Source organism: Petaurus breviceps, unplaced genomic scaffold (genome assembly GCF_028583685.1).
Source record: "Petaurus breviceps papuanus isolate PSGF00001 unplaced genomic scaffold, PetGlider_PUasm1.0 89201, whole genome shotgun sequence".
Taxonomy (NCBI): Eukaryota; Metazoa; Chordata; class Mammalia; order Diprotodontia; family Petauridae; genus Petaurus; species Petaurus breviceps.
Window position 1 is genome coordinate 128,580 of NW_027187022.1, and position 20,753 is coordinate 149,332.

The 20,753-nt window shown below is 37.4% G+C and overlaps 1 protein-coding gene across 3 annotated transcripts in view; it reads right to left on the bottom strand.

Moving 5' to 3' along the window:
• Window positions 1-20,753, bottom strand: part of LOC138176430 (ferric-chelate reductase 1-like) — a 146,405-nt gene that overhangs the window by 103,390 nt on the left and 22,262 nt on the right. For 2 of the 3 annotated variants that reach the window (XM_069107221.1, XM_069107219.1), the window contains exons 2-3: window positions 15,636-15,882; window positions 8,777-9,000 (exon numbers count right to left, since the gene is read on the bottom strand). The gene's annotated coding sequence lies outside the window, so the exon portion shown is untranslated. The remainder of the gene's footprint in view (window positions 1-8,776; window positions 9,001-15,635; window positions 15,883-20,753) is intronic. The other variant, XM_069107223.1, reaches the window with a different exon arrangement.

Below are 20,753 nucleotides of genomic sequence, written 5' to 3' on the forward strand. Positions count from 1 at the left end.
ATATATATATATATATATATATATATATATATATATATATATATATACATACCAATGTCATCCTTGATGAAAATACGAGAAGGAAATAAGCAGACTTTTGTGAATGATATTCCAAAGTAGACTACATTTTTATAAATGTTGATACAATTGACTGAACGATAGAGAGAATGCTGGGCTCATTTCTTCACTACAAAAAAAAAAGGCAGAACAAAATACTACTAACAAGGTATTTATAATATAAATATCAAAACATATAAAATGACTTGAAAGACATAATAATGGAGATAACTTCTTAATGATCCTGATTCTTAATAATAATCAAGGCACAAATCAGTGGAGTGGTAAGAACATATGCTCATCAAAAGGTATTCATCAGATTAGTGGAAGAGACCTAATGTGAAGTCAAAGTCAAAGAGAAATTCTATATATATGATATATATCCTCCTGATAATCCTATCTGCAGATAGTTTGTATTGATTGCACCAAATCCCCCTAAAATTGTAGAGCTTTGTAAATAAGACCTATAATCATTCAAAAGAGTTTGGACTTAATATCTGCACAGAAAAACCAAGTGGTAAAGAATCACTACTGTCTAGACAATAATATCTAATTTGACAGACAAGTCAAAGAGCTCATCAATTGGTGCTTATTCTTCAGATGAACACAGAAAATAGACAATGAGCTAGGCCTGAATTAAACAAGAAGTGGATTAGGTCACCTTTAAGAAATTACACAGGGGCAGATAGGTGGCACAGTGAATAGAACACTGGCCCTGGAGTCAGGAGGACCTGAGTTCAAATCCAGCCTCAGACACGTAACACAAAAACTAGCTGTGTGACCTTGGGCAAGTCACTTAACCCCAATTGCCCTACCTTCCCCCTCCAAAAATAATAAAAAAAGAAATTGTATAATTCTTTTAATGATACTGTTTCTCCCTGCAACAAAGGTTCATGCCAATCTAATACCATTTTTTTTCTGGTGATGTTGTAGGGTTGGGAGGGATAGAACAACACAGTTTTCAAGGAACTGAAATTGAGGGTCACTCAAAGAACAATGAGAGACATATGGGAGGCAAAAGGAGCCTGCAATTCATTACTTACATAGAATTATGCAGGAGAAGCATAAATAAGACAGACTGTTGATATAACAAAAGTTAGAGATGTTTGATTAACAGACCACATGATTCTAATTCTGGGTTCTATAAGAGAGTTACTGGGAGGGAAAATGGAGAAGAAAGATATGCTGGAGCTGATTAAGGAGAAGGAATCTTGTAGGTGATATGGAGGAATTGGTTCTTGTCAACAAGTTGAGAAACTGAATTTACAAAGAAGAAATTTGAAGAAGTTGAGGAGAATATGAAGGAAAACAAAATATATGGCCAGATTCTACTTCTACATAATGGGAGAGAAAGGAGTAAAAAGGAATCTGAAGAGAAATACTCAAGGAAAAGGACTAAAGGAAAAGGGAAAAAATATTGGCAATACAAGGTAAGTAAGAAAAAGTATTAGGAACAAATAAAATGGTAAAGCAAATTGAAAAAGTGGGCTAGGGAAATTGGTGAAACAGGTTTATGTGAGAATATAGGGATCATGTGATAGTGGAGTTCTTTTTGAGAATTAAAAAAATGCTAAATTGGATGGGGAAGTCAAGTTTTCAGAAGGCAATAGTTGACTCCAAAGAACTAAAGAAGATGTTTGGGTAAGATGTAAACACACAGAGATTATTTGTTTATTTGAGCTGAAAAGTCTCAGTCAGTATAGAAAGCAAGATAGTTTTGCGTGGACTTATCATTAACTGGCAAAGTTTGAATTTCTGCCATAGCCAACTGATTGCCATTCTTGTTCCAAGCAGAAGAGTGTTCTAGTAGAAGTTGTTCTCCCTCCTAAAAGAAAAGCTGAAAGGGCTAAAAAAAAGTGTCTCAACACTCTCCAAGTTATTGGTAATAATGATGTGCTCCTAAAGGAAACAGAAACCGTGCTTCAGTGGGGAGAGAAATGAGATTTAATAAAGGTAAACTTGACTCTTGTCATGTTGTTGGAAAGCAAAAGAGAATCATGTAAGGGAAGAAAATTTTAAAAGAGCTATACACTTATAACTAAAAATAAATAAATAGATTTGAAGCTGTTCCTGGAGAAGGAACAATATACTCTAAGAAAGAAGTAGCTGTTTTTCTTTCAAAAAAGGATATAGTAAAGACACAGAGATGATCAAATGAAGTGAGTAAAACCAGGAGAACAATTTATATAATTACTACAATATTGTGGAGAAAAACACATTTGAAAAACTTGAACTCTGATCTATGCAATGACCAACCAGAATTCCAGAGGACCAAATATGAAAAACACTTTCCATTTCTTAATAGAAGAATGAGCATGTCAGTGAAGCATTTGAAACACACAAAAGAAAACAGGAGTGTCAAAAGGAAACACAGACAATCAGGAGAGGTTTGGAGCTAACCTGATGAAATTCTTGCTTTTTTTTGAGGAAAAAAGAAGAGGATCAATTCATACATTGTGGAGATTCACATGTGCAAGCCTCCTTTCTGTTCCTCTTTGCATGTAGAAATGCTCATATTTGCTATATTTGTAAAATTAAGAATATAAAAAAATTTAAGGGTGCAGTAACTAACAGGGGAAAATTCCATACTGAAGCTGATCCTTACTAACATGCTAAATGTTATTAATAGCTAAATGTTAGCTATTAACAGGGAGAAAATGACTGGCTGAATAGTAATGATGAGAACCTTAGAAAAAAGTGACCATTCTCTCTTAAAGATCGTGATAAAGAAGGAGAAAAAGCTGAGCATGTTCTGGCATGCACCCTAGATTTAGAGAAAGGAGATTTCAAAGTGCTCAGGGCAAGGATGGATAGATAACATTACATTAAAATTCACAGAGAAAGTTATTCCAAGAGGGATAGGAAACTCTGAAGAATAAAATTCTTAGGACACAAAGGGCAATAATTCTAATGAAGATGGAAAATGGAGTTGTCTAAAGAGACCTGAATAGATGCACAGGAAACTCAATTTAATTTTTTAACAATATTACAGAAGGTCGGAGCAAAGACAGAAAACAAGATGAATACGAGTGTGGCATGGTCCTTAAAAAAAAAAAAAGATGTCAGGAGTGCTGAAGTTTAGAATTAGCTAAGGCTGATTAGAAAAGCTAAGGTTAATTTTTAAAAGGGTCCACATTTTTAGCAATAGATGGGGAAAGAGTAAGAACAAGGAAAGGAAAAAAATAACTGCTTGGAAGTAAATTGGAAAATGATAACTTAGAAACATAGAGAAGATCGAGCAGTTCAATTTTTTTGTTGTTTCTAATTTCTCTGCTAAGAAAAATGACCTCTGCACTAGAAATGATGACCCAAAATGGCTAACAGAGAGTTGATACACAAGATAATTAATAAGATAATTAGGGTACTTCTAGTTACCCTACGTGTACTCAAGTCACCTGGCTCAGATGAACCACATCCTGAGGTAGTGAAAGAACTGGCAAATGTGGTCACTGAATCACTGACAATGAAATTTGAAAAATTATGGAGCATGAGGGAGGTACCACAGGGCAAGTGAGAAGGGCAATGACCTGATTTTCAGAAAAAAAAGAACAGTCTGCAAAGGAATAGGTTAGCGTGTTTGATTTTGATTCATGGGAAAATTCAATAACAGATCGTTAGAGATTGTTAATAAACATCTAGAAAGGAAATTTTGATTACAAAGACCAAACATGAATATGCATGCTATATAAATCTTATTTCCTTTTATTTTGACAGGGTAACTAAACTGATATATCAAGGAAATGCAGATATGGTTTGTTGAATTTTAACAAAACATTTGATCAAATATCTCTGTAAGTAAGGTGAATTTTAGTGTAAGGTGGATTTTAGTGTGTGTAAAATGGATTTTTGTTATTATTTCTTAGAGTTCAGTTTCCCAGATCCATAGCCATAACAATCTCTTGTTCCCAGGTATTGGATATATGTTCCCACAATTATGGTTCAAAATAATCTCCACCACACTTGTGCAGTATTATATAATGATAAATAATATAAACATCTACTGCGACTGTGCAGTGAGTTACAGGGATGAGGTGATGTAAACTTGTGAGGTTATTGCTGGCAATATGCCTTCTTTGTCTGTTACCCTATAAAGCAGGTGGGCATTGATCAGTAAATGAGGAACCTTAGGGTTGAATGCACAAGCTGTGCCTCAACTGGCCCCCATTGAGGCTTGAGGGGATTTAGGGGGATGCACAAGTTATGCCCTGTCTCGATTGACTCCACTGAGATGTAGGGGTAGTTGATCCCGCCTTCTTGCTGGCTCCTGTGAGAAGGGTGATTAGGGGATGCTGTAGCACATTTGAGAAAAGCAGACTAGAATAAAGTAAGATTATTAATCCCTTCTTAATGTGTTTCCTGTCTGACCAGATCAAGAGTGAACCTGTGCTAGCAGCCATTCTGTGTGCTATGTTTATTTGTCTTACAATCTCATATTAGTCTTGTGGGAAAAAATGGAAAGATGTAGACTAAACAGTAATACAGCTAGAAGGATTAAGAATCAACTGGATGTCTAAACTCAAAAGAGTGGTTCTTAATGGTCTGATATCAACTTGACTGGAGGTCTCCAGCACAATATCCAAGAGCTCTGTGCTTGGTCCTGTGATGCTTTCCATCTTTGTCAAAGACTTGGATAAAGTCATAGATGGCACGCTCATAAGATTAATAGATGGCAAAACCCTAGGAAGAACACTGAATTCTTGAACCAGGATCCTAAGTGATCTTGACAGGTTTAGCATTAGCTAAATCTAACAATATTACATTCAATAGAAATATTAAGACTCATACTTCAGTTCAAAAAATTAATATCACAAGTATACGATGGTGTTCTGGACTGGGCCTGACACAATCCAATGCCCTGGTGGTTTGGATTCAATACTGATGCAAAATGAGATATTTGTAGGTCATTCAGCTGTCAACACAAAAAGAGATACATTTTGCCAAAGCAGGAGAAGGCTAATCAACAAGGACAGTCATTGACAGCTGAGCAAAAACCCTTTGCCTTATTTAGCATTGCGATCCACCAGCCAAGTATTAGTACTTCTTATGGGTGCTTTGTACTTGATGATGAAGTGACATCAAAAGGGTGATCTTTTAGTCCCCTGAGCCAACCAAGCCTCAAAGAACATCTCAATACCTTTTTTTTTTAGATTTTTCTTTTTGCTTTATGGAGGGGGGAAGGTAGGGCAGTTGGGGTTAAGTGACTTGTCCAAGGTCACACAGCTAGTTTTTGTGTTGTGTCTGAGGTCAGATTTGAACTCAGGTCCTCCTGACTCAAGGGCTGGTGCTCGATTCACTGTGCCACCTAGCCACCCCTCACCACCTTTGTTGCTTACAGAGGAAAGGTTATGATGTTGCTCCTACAACAAATGGTGAGGTACAATGGAATACCTGCCTGAAAAAGGTCTAGGGCTTTCATTGGAGTGAAAGCTCAATATGAGCCAGCATTATGATACAGAAACTAAATAGAACTAATGCAGTCTTGGAGGGTTTCACACAAAACATAGTTTCCAGGAATAAGGAGATGACAGTCCGACTGCAGATCATATTTAGGTTTGCTATTAGGAAAAACTAACAATTATTGTTGTTCCATTGTTTTTCAGCCATATCCTACCCTTCATGGCCCCATTTAAGATTTTCTTGGTGAAGATACTGGAGTAGCTTGCCATTTCCTTCTCCAGATCATTTTACAGATGAGCAAACTGAGGCAAAGAAGGGTAAGTGGTGACTTGCCCACGGTCACACAGTTAGTACATGTCTGAGGCCAGATTTGAGCTCAGGAAAATGAGTCTTCCTGATTCCAGGCCTGGCACTCTGTCCACTATACCACCTACCTGTCCCAGATAGTACCTGGCACTTAGTAGGCCAAGGCTCTAAAACCAATAATTAGAACTGTGCAAATAAGAAATGGGTTGCCTTTTGGGGGTCTTTAAGCAAGGTTGAATAATCTTTTCTCAAATACATCATAGTAGGGATCCACCCCAAATGTTTACATGGACTATTTGTGCCCAAACTATGGTAGAACATTCCAATCTCATACAGATCAGCCACAGTGAGATATGCTGAAACTTGACTCTGTCATAGTGATGTCATTTGGTCCTCTTCGAGAATGAAGGACAACAAGCATAGTAGGGATAACTTTGACATATGGATTGGGCCAAACAGCTGCTTACATTTCTTCCAATTCTAAAATTCTGGGATTCTATGCTCCATGGATATCAATCCAATATCAAGAAGTACCTTGAGTAGACCTCGTGTAGCAAAGTTATAGGAGGATATGGATGAGAGCCACATCAGGTAGACAGACATGGATTGGTTATGATCTGCATCATTAGAGAAAATACCTGCATCATTGGGAATATCATTGGAGTATTAGAGAGAAAGTTGTTCATCAGATTAGCTTCAGACAAATTATCTGAATTGTGGCCTAAGTAAACTGAACACAGGCTAGATAAATTCCTGGTGGGAGTGGGGATTGGGACAGAGCATAACAAAAGGAAAGGTAGAAAACATAGTAGAGGACTTTCATAAAAGACAACAATTGAAAAGTTTCCAGTCAAATCTAGCTCCCTCTAAAACAGGGGTTCTTAATTTTTGTGTGGTCATGGACCCCTTTAGTAATCTGATAAAGCCTATGGTCTCTTATTCAAATAAGGTTTTTTAAACAAATAAATTAAAATACATAGGATATCAAAGGAAACCAATTATATTAAAATGTGGTTATTAAAAATTTTTGAGCACTGGGGCATAGAGATCCACCATGCCATACTGGAAAAGTCAAAAGGGGTATGGGAGAAGATATGGGAGAGAGCAGATTGGAGGAGGGGATATCCTGTGAGACTGCTATTTTGGGGTGGTGGGTAGGGGAAAAACGGGGAGAAAATTTGTAACTCAAAATCTGGTGGAAATGAATGATGTAAATCAGTAGTTAGTAAAGCATTTGAAAAATGAAAAATTTTTGAAATACATGAAACCCAAGTTAAAATACCTCTGCCTTAAAATCATCTCAAGAAAAATAAGAACATATAACAAATAAAGCAAAAGGAATTAAGTAAAAGAAATTCCTATACAACAATCTAGTTCCCTACCTACTCCCTCCCCACATAAAGACAAAATAACAAGGGACCACATTATCTGGTCTAGATCTTAACTAGCCCAGTCTGACCTGATTTTGAGCTGGAACCTTTTGAGCTACAATCTTCCTTTCCCTCTAAGATTACCCTCCTTCAATTCTTTATGTACCTTTATTTACCTATTTATTGGCATCCTAACTCCAGCATTAGAATGTAATCTCCTTGAGAGCAAGGCCTATTGATGCCTTTCTTTGAATCTTTAGCATTTGGGATAGTGCCTAGCACTTAGTAGGCACTGATAATGCTTATTGATTTACTGATTGAGATGAGGAAGAAATGAATAAAGGTAGAATTTTTAAGAAAAACTTAGATAGAAAATAATCAACTTAGAATAGAAAATGGAAAATCTAGCCAAAGTAATAAATACCTTGAAAAATAGTGTCACTCAAGGCCTAGGGATCTCTTCCCAGAAGAGGACCTCTGGCTCTAGACTTAATCAATCAATCAATATGCACTGTGCTAAGATCTGAGACAAAAGAAAAGGAAAAATCATTCCTGCCCTTACTTTCTAATGGGGAAAACAACATACTATACATAAATCAGGATATACAAGATAAATATAGAGTCAATGGAAGGCAAACTTATAGGGGATGGTACTAATGACTGTGGGGTGGGGAGAGGGTGGCCAGAAAATGCCTTCTGGAAAAGGTGTTGCTTGAATGGAATCTTAAAAGAAGTCATGCAAGACCTCAGAAAAACCTGGAAAGACTTACATGAACTGATGCTGAGTGAAGTGATCAGAACCAGGAGAACATTACACACAGTAACAGCAACACTGTGCGATGACTAACTTTGATTGCTTTAGCTCTTCTCAACAATGCAAGGATCTAAGACAACTATAAAAGATTCACAATGGAAAATGCTATCCACATTCAGAAAAAGAACTATGGAGTCTAAATGCAAATCAATGCAGATACTATTCGCTCTCTCTTTTTGTTTGTTTCCTTCTCGTCATTCATCCCATTGGTTCTAATTCTTCTTTACAATGTGACTAATGAGAAATTATGTTTACTATCGATGTATATGTAGATCCTATATCAGATTGCTCACTGTCTTGAGGAGGGAGGAAGGAAGAGGAGAAAATTTAGAATTAAAAATCTTATGGAAGTGAATGTTGAAAATTTAAAATAAATTATTTTTTTTAAAGAAGCCATGGATCCTAAGAGTTGAAAATTAGGAGGGAGGGATATGGTCCAGGTTAGATCCTAGGGGACCTTGATCCCTAAAAGAGGATAGGTAAGCTCTTCTTGCATTCTTTGGATAATTATTCTCTAATTCCAGAGTATATCCCTGAGGAAAATATCTTAAAACTTAAGTATGGCTCATTTCCAGGATCTCCCTTAAAACAGATTAACAGGGTCCCTAATGGAAATATTATTGAATATACAAAATAAATTAGGTATAGGGCAGCTATTATTTCCTCCAACACAAAAGAAATGCTTAAACAGAAAAGATTTATATGTACAAATTAACAGATACTTAAATTACAAAATAATAACCCATCATACCAATTATACTTTTCCAGGGGGCAAAGATAACTTTAGGGAACTACAGAATATGTATCTCACTTTCACCTTAAAACTGCCTACCTGAACAAGGTCCAGATCTCTCAGTCTGCCAGAATTGACATGCTTTTTAGTCCTTTCAGCTGTAGCATCCTCCTGGGAGTGATCATTTTCTCCTCCAAAAAGACCACAGTTGCAGGAAGCATCTCCTGTTGGGCATCCAGCACCAACTTAGGGACCCAGGAACTCTCACTTGATAGCTGCAAAGGCTGGAAACATATATCTCTCAGGATACTGTTTAATCACCTCTGTTCAGGGAAAGAAATGCAAACAGAAAAGGTAGCTAGGGACTTGAGGCCTAATCTAGGCAAACACATTTTGTCTCTGTCATATGCTTAAATTGTAATCATTTTTGCTACTATAGTTAGGAGTGGAGTGGGGGTAGAAGAATCCCCTATACCTCAGCTATACATTCTGATAGTCAGGAATGCCTTAAGAGTTCTTAAAGATATAAGCTTAGAGAGGTACAGGATTCTTGGCTCAATGAGAAGGCAAATGAAATTCAGTTTTACACTGACAGTAACAATCCAAAGCACTTTTATGATGCCCTATTCATGAGTCAAAGATGTATGGTACATCTCAACTACTCAGTGCTGGTGGAGTCACATTGATTAGTGATAAGGACATTATCCTGGAGAGATGAGCTGAACACTTCCATAGTGTTCTCAACAATCCATCATCAATCAATGCCGAAGCCACTGACCATCTATGTCAGGTTGAAGTCAATCCCTCTCTAGACATATTTCCAACTAAAGAAGAGGTTTTGAATGCCCTTGGGCTCTTCTCCTGTGGCAAAACACCTGGTGTCGATCCTATTCCAGCTGAATTTACAAGGTGGGGGCTTCACTGTTCATACAAAAGCTGACTGAAATTTTCCAGTTTACATGGCAAGAGGACATTATCCCCCAGGAGTTCAAGGATGCCTCCATTGTCCATCTCTATAAAGGTAAAGGAAATAGATGGTCAGGGGGTCTCTCTCTTAGTTATTATTGGCAAGATTCTTGCCAGAGTCCTCCTTAATAGGCTGATCCTTCACCTGAAAGATGGTCATCTACCTGAGAGCCAGTGTGGTTTCAGAAAGGGTTGAGGAATGGTCAATATGGTGTCTGCTGCCCAACAACTCCAGGAGAAATGCCAGGAGCAGAACAGAGGTCTGTACACAGCTTTCATCGATCTGACCAAGGCCTTTGATATTGTCGGTCATGAGGGCTTATGTAAAATTATGTCAAAGTTTGATTGCCTAGAGAAGTTCATCAATACTGTCCATCAATTTCATGATGGCATGCTTGCCTGGGCTCCAGATTGTGGATGATGCTCTTGTGCTTTAGTCACCAATGGAGCAAAACAAGGCTGTGTGCTTCCTCCCATGCTTTTTAGCACATTTTCAGCAATGTTTTCAGATGCCTTCAATGAGGATGAATACAGCATGAAGGTTAGCTACCTGATAATAAATCATTTAATTTGAAAAGATTACAAGCCAAGACTAAAGTGGAAGGAGAGTTGGAGCATGATTTTTTGTTTGCAGATGATTGTGCACTCAATGCAGCCTCTGAAGCTGAGATGCAACAAAGTACGGATGGATTCTCTGCTGCTTGTGCTAATTTTTACCTAACAATTAACACCAAGAAAACACAGGTGCTCCACCAACCAGCACCACACTATCCAAATGTGGAATCATTGGTTACAGCAATTACAAAGTGGAGGTCTACAGAGATGTTGTGCTGATCTCACTGTTGTATGCCTATGAAATCTGGACAGCATAGCAGTACCATGCCAGGAAACTAAATCACTTCCATTTGAATTGTTTTAGGAAGATTCTGAAGATTTCCTGGCAGGACAAGGTCCTGGACAGTGAGGGACTTTCTGGAACTAAACTGCCAGGCATTTAAACTGTAGTGCAGAGAGCACAAGTCCAATGGGCTGGACACGTTATTCAAATGCAAAACATATGCTTGCCAAAAAGACTATTTTATGAAGAACTCACGTTGTGGTCAGAAAAAGAGAGACAAGGACAATCTCAAGGTCTATCTTAAGAACTATGGAATTGATTGTGTGGCACGAGAGACACTAGCACAGGACTGCCCATCATGGTGTGCTCTCATCAAAGAAGGTGCTACGCTCTCTGAGCAAAACAGAATTGAAGTAGCTAAAAAGAAACATGAGATGTGCAAATGTAGAGAATCCACCTCAAATGTTCACATGGACTATTTGTGCCCAAACTACGGCAGAGTATTCTGAGCTTGTATTGGTCTGATCAGCCACAGTTGGACACACTGAAACTTGGCCCTAACCTAGCAATGTCACTTTGGTCTTCTTCAAGAATGAAGAACAACAACAATCAATCAACCAAGAGTTCTTAGTCTTTGCAGCTACAGCATCTTTCCTTCTCCTTTGAGAAGCAGTGTAGTTACTGGAATCACTTCCATGGGCAACTAGCCATAACTTGGGAATGCCTGACTTCTTGAACTCATTATGTTACTGTTCTGGTTGGAAAATGTCCATTACTCAGAATCACTAAGAAGTCACTTTTGTATAGAAAAAGAAACATAAAACAGAAGGGTCAGTCAGGAAATTGAGGGATTGACTCAAGCTCTCCTAGGAAAGAGCATGCTCTACCTGCCATGTAAGTGTGACTGCCATTGTTACTAAGAGGACATGAAGGAGAGCTAAATCTCTTATCTACTTGCTGAGCATCAAAGTAAGAGCTAAAGCTATATAGTTAACCACAAAGAGGCATAGCCCTTCTATATCTCTTGCAGCCTACTGAGTTGGCAGCCCGTCCTGGCTTGGTTGACCATCATCTTCAGTATAACCCCCTACTTACAAAGAACAATGAGTCAACCAGTAGCTACTACTGTCCACTCATATCCTTTAGCAAGGAGACTGAACATGTATTCCATCAGAAGGGAAGAGAACATAGGACGACCTCCATGGAAATGTTCAATCCCACAAATCAGGAGTTTCCTCTGATCACTTCTGTACTAAAGTATAGAGAGAAAAGGATTCAAAAAAGTCAATAATGCAAGAAATATTACAGCAAAGTCAAAAGTGAGAAATATTTGGAGCATAGGAACTGTCAGGGAGAGCAGGTCTCTGGTGGAATACTGCAGTAAGGTACCTTGAGCTTTAAGTGACACTTAGGACAAAGGAAGAAAAATAAACAAAGAATTTTGCCCAGGGTCAGGCTTGCACTAGAAACACAAAAAGAAAGGCTGAAAACTTTCAGATCTGAATTATTCTTTCTTCAGTCTACAAAATTAAATGGCCACATGATGGCAGTAGATGATGGGGAAGTCTAAAAGCTAATTCTTTCCATTAACTCACAGGTAAGAGCTATTGTACTTGCACAATAAAAAAGAAAAGGAAGGAAGTATCAACAAGTGTATACATGTGTGGCAACCTCATACTCCCTTTGCTTGCTGGCAGAGAAAGGGCAAAGAACACTAAATTAGCCCAAGAGTTATTACCCGTGTGTCAGGGTATTAACTGATGTATTAATCCCACCAGGTTTATGACATATTTCACCCAGTTCCTAGGGCATGTGATTTTAGGGGATAAGGAGATGAGATTTTCACAGTGTAATGGTTATGGGATTTGAAGGTCTTCCATTCCCCTTGAACTTGCTGACGTAGCAGGAAGGGGTGGGGCAAGAGGAAGCAGGAGCCACGCTAGAGTGTGTGTGGTGACTGGAAATATGGCAGTGGCAGCAGCAGTGGTGGCCCAAACTCCTTTTTTTGAGCCAGACAGAATTTCTGCTAAGGACTCCTGCTGAGAACAGCCAGGGACAGGAACTGTTGGGGGGGGGGGGGGGGGAGCAGAGCTGATGGGAGCAAGCTGCGTGGACACTGAGCAGTTGCTGTGAGTGAGGAGAGAAGGATCTTTGCCTGAGGTAGCCTGTTCTGTTTTGACGGCTTGAGAATGTGGGTGTTTACTACATTAACTATGTGTGCCAACTTCATAACTACTGTGATGGCTTTAACTTTCTGGTTTGGGGACTCAGTTTTCTGGTATTTGAATAAATGTTCTAGCTTTGTCCCCCATGTAAAGAGCCTGGTATATTTTGTGATTAATAACCATATCAGCATATTTATAGTTACCATAGGCATTGTGAATATTGCATTGTTGATACACACAGCTGGCAAACATACACACACACACACACACACACACACACACACATGTCCACAGCTGTGCTCAGGTATTTGAAGGGCTATCATGTGAAAAAAGGATGCCTTTTTCCGGTTGGACACAGAAGGCAAAACTAGGAGCAATTGCAGAAGCCACAAAGAAGACAATTTAGGCTTGAATTCAGGGGATAGAAATTTTAAATAATTAGGACCATTCAAAAAAAGTTTTGAATAAACTGACCCAGGAAGAAGGGCTTCCCTGTATTTTGAGGTTTTCACACCAAGGCTGCCTGTCAATTTTTCAGATGTGCAGCCTTCCTACTCTGAAATTCTGTATTTCTATCATCCTATAAAGAGAGTGATTAGTTATTCATTTCTTCAGTGTGTGTTTCTTGAAATAAGGAATAGTGCCTTATATAGTCATATTAGGCAGGTAGGTGATACAGCAGCTAGAGTGCCAGGTCTGGAGTGAGAAAGACTTGAGTTCAATTCTAGCCTCAGACAATGACTACCTGTGTGACCCCGAACAAGTCACTTAACATCTCTCTGTTTACCTCAGTTTCCTCATCTGCTAAATATAAATCATAATATCACCTCTCAGGATTGCTGTGAGGATCAAATGAGATAATATTTGTAAAACAGAGCATGGTGTTTGACACAGAGTAAATATCTCTCTCTCTCTCTCTCTCTCTCTCTCTCTCTCTCTCTCTCTCTCTTTCTCTCTCTCTCTTTCCCTCTCTCCCCCTCCTCTCTCTCTCTCACTCACTCATTCACTCACTCACACACACAATGAGTTACTGACTTTAAGAGCTGGAAGAAAACTTAAAAGGCATCTAGTCCATCTAGTCCTTATCATTTTTACAGAGGAGAAAACTGGGACCCAGAAATAGCTGAGCAACTTAGCCAATATTATGCAGTTAGATAGCAGCTCAATCCACAGTATAGAGTCCTACATATCATTAAGGAATGTTACATTTCAGCTAACCACTGACAGTGCAATTTCTTCATTTTCAGAACCATATGACACCCTTATCTAACTGTTTTTCTTCATCTTTCTGTGTTTTTCGTGGTTCTTTGAGAAAAAGAAGAAACAGGATGTGATTTCAAAGTAAGCATGGTTAGTTATGACATAACAGTAAAAAGTAGTTAATCTGCTGAAAAGATTCAAGTATGTTGGACCTTACCAAAATATTTTAGATGTGATCCTTTCATGTAAAAGTCAAAAAATAATCCAGTGAAATGCCCTAATTTCTTGACAACAACATAGTCTTCATAACCTTTACTCTCTTGTTTTCTCTTCTCTAAAATATAAAAAAGCAAAGAACAAGAAGCAGGAGAGTAGAAAACAGGGAGGCTGAAAAAGCCAGCTGAAGAAAATTTTTTCTTTCAATTGATTTAAACAGCCTAACCAAGCTGGATGAAGTTTCCACCTTTGGCTGAGATAGAGAGAAGAGAGCCAGAAATGAAAAAGCAAGTGGTCTGGGTGGCTTTGGCATGAATTCAGTGCTGCAATGCATTTCCTGGAAGGACTTTTCATGCCAAATAAAGAACACAGAGAAAAGGATAAAGGAAAATATTAAACTAGTGAGGAGGTACCAAAGTGAACATTCAACATTTATCGAAAAGTGGCTGCAAGATATAAGTTTTAAATGAATGGATGATGATAATAACAAATGATAATAGCTTTGTTGTTGTTCTTTTTACAAACACAGTATAAAATACAGTGGAAATCTCCACAGAATATCTAGTCATTATGTCATGAAAATAACTCCGTGTTCTATAAAGCTATGCCATTAGAATGTAGGTTCCAACAGGTTCAAACCAACTAAAAAGGAGTGAAATACAGAATCACAGGCAAATCGTGTTTGTTGTCTGAGGACCAGCCCAGGCAAATACAAAAAGCCTTACCACTACAGCAAAAATCACAAAATTTCTATTCAATTCAACTCAACAAATTTGTATTGCTTCCTCTGTTCAAGGTACTGAAGAGTTCCTTCCCTCAAGGAACTTATTTGTACTGGATACTTAATATGTATATAAGGAGGTAAATACAAAGTATATACGAAGTAAATATAATTTGGTGAGCACTATAAACTGGTAGGATTAATAAAGACCTTATGTAGGAGGTGTCAGGTAAGCTAAACCTTGAAGAAAACTGGGTAATGTGACACGTTGAGGTAAGAAGGGAGAACATTTCAGTTATGAGGGATAGTTTATGCAGGTTTGAAGGCAAGAAATGAACTGTATGGGGAAAAGTAAGTAGGGTTATTTGGATGTAATATGTTATGGATGAGGGGGAGTCCTGTGGCTAGCTACTGCTCCCTTTAGGGTTCTAGGAATATCCCTGGGGTTTTCTAATGTGAATATTCACAAACGTCCATCTAATATATTCCCCCAATATCAGAAAAAAATTTAAGATTAATCAGATTTTACAAAGGGATATATTTTTTTTTAAAGCAATCGGGGTTAAGTAATTTGCTCAAGGTTACACAGCCAGTTATTTCTGGGTGTGGTGCTGAGTATCTGAGCCCGGATTTGATCCAGATCATCCCAACACTGGAGCCGGTGCTCTTACTTGCTGAGCCACCTGGCCGCCCCAACAAAGGGATATTTGCAGAAAAAAAAATATGGCAAGGACCAAAGTACAACATCCCTCCCACCCCCTCCCGAACCAGGGTATACTCTACTTTCTTCATTCCCCTATTGGGGAGAAGGGACTCAAACTTAAAGTAGTTAGTACAAAATATTCTCCCTACCAAATTCACTTCTGAGTGTGGCACAGTCAATGGGCAAGTGGCTCCTTTGCTTATAGAACACAGGTTGTCAGCTTCCAGGTGAATTCACTATTGAGCTGGATCAAACAGGTTGCTCCTCAGAACCAGCCTTCCATTTGAGCTGAGAACAGTTCCACTTCCTAAGTGATGAGACTGGTGATGGTTCTTCTGACTTTGTGAAGCTCACAAGGTCATAATCTGGTCTGTTTAATCTCTGCTACTTAATCACCTAAAAATCAGAAAACAATAAACACAGCAGGAACGTAAGAAACAGAATAACTACATGGTGGCCCCCAAGTAAGGAGAGAAGACCACTGCAGCAGTTCCTGACACTGCTGATATCACACCCCAACCTAGAGGCCCATAGTATTTCATCATCCATTGAAAAGCCACCAAGAAGAGACAGAGTTTTATTAACTAGAACCTTTGTATGCACAATTAGTTCTGGTTCAGCAGCCAATTAAAAGGGTTTTTGTCACCATGAAATAAAGCAACAAGAAACAAGAGAATACTTGAACACACTCCAAATCAGGAAGGTAAGGGGCCCCTTTATCATAAATTTCCAGAAGAAGGATCAACAAATTTCCACATGGTTTGGCAGTAAACCAAGCCTGTCTTTCTAAACTTGAACCTGTACATACTCTGAGGACTGGGCCCTCATTGGACAGATATGCATGTGTGGGTGTTTGCTCAAAATCCACATACATACACACACATACAAGGTATGCCAGACTACCCCTCTTAATTAAATGAATTCTTAACAAAATGAAACATTGGCTTAGAAATTCCTGTTGAGACTACAGATTAAAGATAATACTAATAATGGGAGTACAAAGGAACAAAAAGAACCCGGAAGAGATGACATTGTTCCTTCTCCTTCTCCCAGTCAGTCACATTATGAAGTAAAAATATTAACAATGCAATGTCAGATAAGAAGCAACCCTAAAACAACTAAATATTATAAAGTTTATTTGAAATATCGATCTATGTCCACTATTCTTAATGATGAACCTTGCCCTAAGTGTATATTATACTTTGAAATATAAAATGATAATAATATGAAGTCATCGTGATTAGAGCAAGATTATTTAAACTTTTATTGTTTAAAATTATATAAATGTGTCACCTATCTGCATACTTCAATAGCTTGGAAACAGATTTTTCTAATCCACTTAAAAAATCTTCTAACTTAAAGGTTTAGTGGATTTTGAACCTATGCATTGAAAATATGAATATGGAACATCATCTGATTAGTTTATAAAAACAATGGGTTAATACAAGAAAGGGTGGAAATTTATTAGTTGAATTTCAATGAAAAACTGGGCATAAACGTTGGATGGGATTGAAAAATGAGTACCATGACTTAGTGGAGTCAAGGATGTACTTCTTTCATTTGGATTCAAATAGGTTTTGGGGATATTTTTTCAGTCATGACATTTCTTAAAACAAAGTATTAAAACTAAATACTTTTAGAGTACAGAGAAAAAAATTTTTTTTTAATTTTTACAACTAAAAAGTTTAGAAACTACTAGTTCATGGTAATCTTTTTGTTTTTATGTCGTTGATGGTTTTCTTTGAAGCATAGCTATTTACAGCCTCATGAAATTGATTCTCAAAAGTTCAATAGGTTTTATTCTTTTTCTTTTAACTTCTGCAAAATGTTCCCCCCCCTTATGTGAAACTCCAAGTTGGCAGTAGCTTCTATCCAGGTTATTCTCAGATATTTATAAGTATTCAGAATACCCGTCCTAAAACAAGTGCTATTTTCCATGGTCTGGGACTATATAGCTAATTATAAAAAACAGTCTATCATCTTTCCCACCCCACCCCCACCACTGACCCAAGTGTCTGTGTCTATTGTCATTGAGGGTACTGAAGACATGTCAAGATTTAAGTTACCAACTATCAATAAATAAATAAATATTTTTTCTAATTGCTCATGAATAGTAGTCCTGAGATAAGGACATTTTCAGCCTTAATGTTTATCACATAAGGTTGAATGGTCTTGAGACACTGAATCAAATGTGGTTGCTCAGCAGGTGATCCCTGTGACTACTCTCCTCTCATAGAAAATGCCCCAGTCAGGATAATGGGCCAGGCTGACCAGATACATGGACCTTGAGTTGTTGTTCAGACATAACAGATCCAATGTGAATGTGAACTATCTCCACAAGTCAGAATAATGAAAGTTATAGGTTATAGTTTATATTTTAAGAAAGTATTAATGTGCATTGTATTTTTGTATTTTAAGCACTTCTTTTTTGCTTAATAAATAAATAAATAGCTGCCCTATACCTGATCATTGTGTATACTGAATAACTTTTCTAGAAGGGAACCTGTTAATCACTTTTATGAAAGATTCTAGGCATGAACCATACCAAATATTTGTTAATGAGACTTCCCCTAAGATTCTGGGGTAGAGATACACTGAGTTCTAGACTCCCCCAAGAGAAAGAAACCACCCCTTTAGAAGGCACACACCCTACTCCCCATAAGTAAAAACAGGAATTAGTTGTTCTTTGTTTCTGGCTTTTCAATCAGAGATAAGTCAAGCATGTGCAGCTTTCCTCTAGTTCCCACCCTCTGGGTTTTTTTTGTTTTTTGCAGGGAATGCAAGGGAAGATTTCATCATGAAACCATGATAAAGTCCTAAGACCAGGCACGACTATTCTCCTCTATAGCACAGGAGTGAGCCTCAGTGAAAAGACCTACCTATGTCAATGCTTTGCTGCCTAATCCCAAAGGGGTATAAAACCTCTCCCCTAAAGGGGGCCTTTGAGTCACTCAAAGGTGCTTAGGGATGGTCCCTACTACTGCTACTTATTCCTTGTTCTTTATTGATAGGACTACCTATGTCCCCAATAACCAAGATCTGGGGTCTGAGGTAACATATGATTATTAAGTCTACTACTAGTCTAATGCGGGCATTCTTTACAAAGGGGGCCACGAATAGATTTCTGAGGCCCATGAACTTTGATAAGAAAAAAATTATCTTTATTTCAATATAATTTACTTATTTTATAATCATATGCATTTAAAAATTATTTCATTTTAAAAACATTATTCTGAGAAGGTGTCCATAAGCTTCATCAGATTGTCAAAGGGGTCCATGACACTAAAAATATTAAGAACCCCTGGGCCTGCATAGAGCCACACTCACTGCTGATTTGGCTTCTGTTTGACACCTGTTCCTGCACATCTGTGGCAATAAACCTTGATTCACTTCACAAAGGTTAAGTGTCTCTCTCATGGATTAATTTTTCATGGTTTGAACCCAAGTACTAACTGGCTTGACCATCAGACTAAAATGCCTATAGTTATAAAATAGTGTTTTCAATAATGCTGCTTAATCTAAAATAAAATTCTTCCTATTTCCACTAATTTCCTACCATATTACATGATATACATGAAATCTAACCTCTTTCCCACTATGTAAGCAGGAAAAAAGCTTGGCACAATAACAGTAAGTTGAGATGGGAGCTTTTTTAAGCCTTAGGCAATGAAAATAGATTTGACCTTTGTAGCAACACCATTGACCTTTGCTGGGAGGGTTCAGTTGATAGAAGAGCCTATGATTCTATGATATATAGCAACTGGTCTGGTCATTTTCTTTAAAAAATAAAATAAAATAAACAAATGTTGAGTCTCTGCAGCTGACTCCAAAATAATAATTCTCCATTATGAATATTTTATACAATATATTATGTGATGTTATGTACAAAACATGATATTTTAAAATAAAGATTTGACTAAGCACTTTTGCCTTCTAATCCTGGTTTTGTGTTAGTCTGACCATGTGACCTTCTACTAAGTTTCCTCTGCACATGGGAATAACTGACTTTATTCATCTGGATAGTGCGGGGATTAAATAATTAATGAATTTAAAGTGCTCTGTAAATAGAATGCAATAAGAAAAACCACACTGTATTCAGGAAAAGAGTTCAATCCTTTCTTGTTGCCAGGCCCTAAATCCTTTACCACAGCACAAATTATTATTTACTATAATACCAAAATATTATCATCACAAAGCATTTTTGCACTTACTATTTACAAAGTAAGGACACATTTTTTTTTACTTACTGATATTTTTAACAAATGAACTGAAGCAAAGTTATCGATCTTGTTTAGTTCTGTTGGACCTGGGGAGAAGAGACAGTGGATAGTGCAAGAAAGAATATCAAAATGGTAGGTTTGTGCAACCTACCTTTGTATAACCACTTGTTTGTGCAATAGCTTCTAACTGAAGACAAAACAAACTTCCCCAAAATTAATGAGACTAGCACTGCTTTTAAATAAACAATAATAAGGGCTTCCCTAAGTAAATTATTAATCCATGCCAAAAACTTAAGTATGGACATGCTTATACCATAATAAATGCTTTCAGGCTTTATAAATTTCATATATACATATGTGAACATATATATACTTATATAAATTACATATATATCTGTATACATAGATTTCATAATCTAGGAAAGACTAGTCCATAGAACACCCAGAAGTTCATGATAATCAAGAAGCAGCACATTAAGTATATATACACCCCAGACTTCAGGAAAGCTAACTTCAAAGAGTTCAGAAGAAATAGATTAATTAGGTTCTCATGATCTCAGACCCTCAATGGAAAATTGATTACCAAAGGATAAGCTTTCAAGAATAAAAATTGTATGTCTTCTACATGAAGCCTTTCTTGTTCCAGCTATTGGTATACTCCCTCTCAAAACTATCCTATATTCATTTTGTATGTAGTATTTATATATACATGTGTTTGTGTGTGTGTGCGTGTATAAAATCTCCCACATTAAAATATAAGTTCCCAGAGGGAAGGCATTGTTTCATATTATCTTTGTGTAACCAGCATTTAGCACAGTCCCTGGCACATAGTAAAAGCTTCACAAATGCGTGTAGATTGATTAATTAATGAAAATTATAAATGAATCCAATGATAAAGGCAAAGGATATGTCTAATGAGAACAATGTAGCTATACAGGAAACTCACTGGTAAATTCACATTTTTAGAAGCATGTATATAGGACATGGAATCAAGAGTAGTTGTCTGAGGAAGAAGCAAGATCAGGTAATTGAGGAACACAAGAGAGT